This window comes from Limulus polyphemus, unplaced genomic scaffold, assembly GCF_000517525.1.
Source record: "Limulus polyphemus unplaced genomic scaffold, Limulus_polyphemus-2.1.2 Scaffold5985, whole genome shotgun sequence".
Classification (NCBI taxonomy): domain Eukaryota; kingdom Metazoa; phylum Arthropoda; class Merostomata; order Xiphosura; family Limulidae; genus Limulus; species Limulus polyphemus.
This window is the reverse complement of record NW_013671595.1, coordinates 31,415-32,887: the sequence shown is the minus strand read 5'-3', so window position 1 is coordinate 32,887 and position 1,473 is coordinate 31,415. Positions and strand designations below refer to the sequence as shown.

The 1,473-nt window shown below is 35.1% G+C and overlaps 1 protein-coding gene across 4 annotated transcripts in view; it reads right to left on the bottom strand.

The window, feature by feature from the left end:
• LOC106473222 (beta-1,4-N-acetylgalactosaminyltransferase bre-4-like) overlaps nucleotides 1-1,473 on the bottom strand; it is a 14,212-nt gene that overhangs the window by 6,647 nt on the left and 6,092 nt on the right. The window lies entirely within an intron of this gene.

The window sequence follows — 1,473 nt, the reverse complement described above, 5'->3', positions numbered from 1 at the left end:
GTTTATAAAATAGTGTCACATTATAGTATCTTTACTCCACTGTGTTTATTAAATAGTGTCACATTATAGTATCTTTACTCCACTGTGTTTATAAAATACTGTCACATTATAGTATCTTTACTCCACTGTGTTTATTAAATAGTATCTTCTCACATGACCCACTGGTGTGAGAGGTTAAGACTCAAAATCCAAAAGCTGTGGTACCTCTTTGAAGTATATTTTAGTTTGGAATACATTACCTTATCCCTATTATTATAATTTTTAACAAGAATCTACACTATAAAGTTGGGAACAGAAGAAAAACTATCTAATGCTTCTGGTATACAAGCTGAATGAATAATATATTACAGACTTCTAAAATCGACTACACACAAAAAAAACAACAAAAAGGCCAGAGAAATGTGGCCTGCTCAAAATGCATCCACTGCTGGCCCCATTACAATGTAGAAGAAAATCTAAATACCCTGTGTAAAATGGCATCTTAAGTATCTATCCACACACAGCTGCCATAGATAATGGAAAAAGGTTAATGAATATTGTACCACAGTGGATGCAGAGAAGATATATGTTAACATTTTCTTATACTGAAAATGTATTTCTCATAGGTACTTACCTCTACTCACCCAAAGCTATCTCAGCCTTGGTTTGCCCTCTAAGCAATTATAAAATTGTATTGCTAACAGAAGTACATAAAGTGAGTGAACATAACCATGAGGAAGCCTACTGTATGCAGATTTAAAAAAAGGTATAATCAGAGGCAGGCTGAACCACCAGGATATTTCCCAAGAGGCCCTGGATACATGGTTATGTTGGGATAAACATTCATTGCTGCCCCACAGCTTTTAATAACCACAGGACCTTTACCAGTAATATACTAGGTTTTATTTTAATCTAAATGTGATACTTGTTAACCTCACCTAATGGGGTCAACCTTAGTGCTAGCTCATTTAAATTACAATAAATTATGTTAGTCAACTTTTAATGTGCTGGCTAACAGTGTACCACACGTAAAATAGCTGAGAAATGATATTCACCATGGTGCAGGTAGAAGCAGTATCCCTAATTCACCTGACCCACTTTGTTTCCAGAGTCACTCAATTAAGTATTTTGTTCATTGTTTTAAACTGACTTAAACTAAGCATTTACTGTAAAGGCAGCACCAGTAAGCTTACTTATTAACTCTTTGTCTCCGAGCAGCCGATATATTGGCGAGCTCCTTTTCCTACTTGGATGAGCTACCAATATATTGGGCTTGTAGGTCATGTTCTGTTTTACGATCAATCCCACAATTTGACTGTCTTATATGTTCACTATATAACTTTAACTACTTCCTTTAAAGAAATATCTTCAATCTGAGTGCCAATTTGATAGAAGAAAGACGTGTTTTCACCAACTTACACAAGTGTTTTGAACCTCTATTTTGAAACAAAGAAAATGACCATGCCAACTACTTCTGCTAGGCCTCATTGCTTT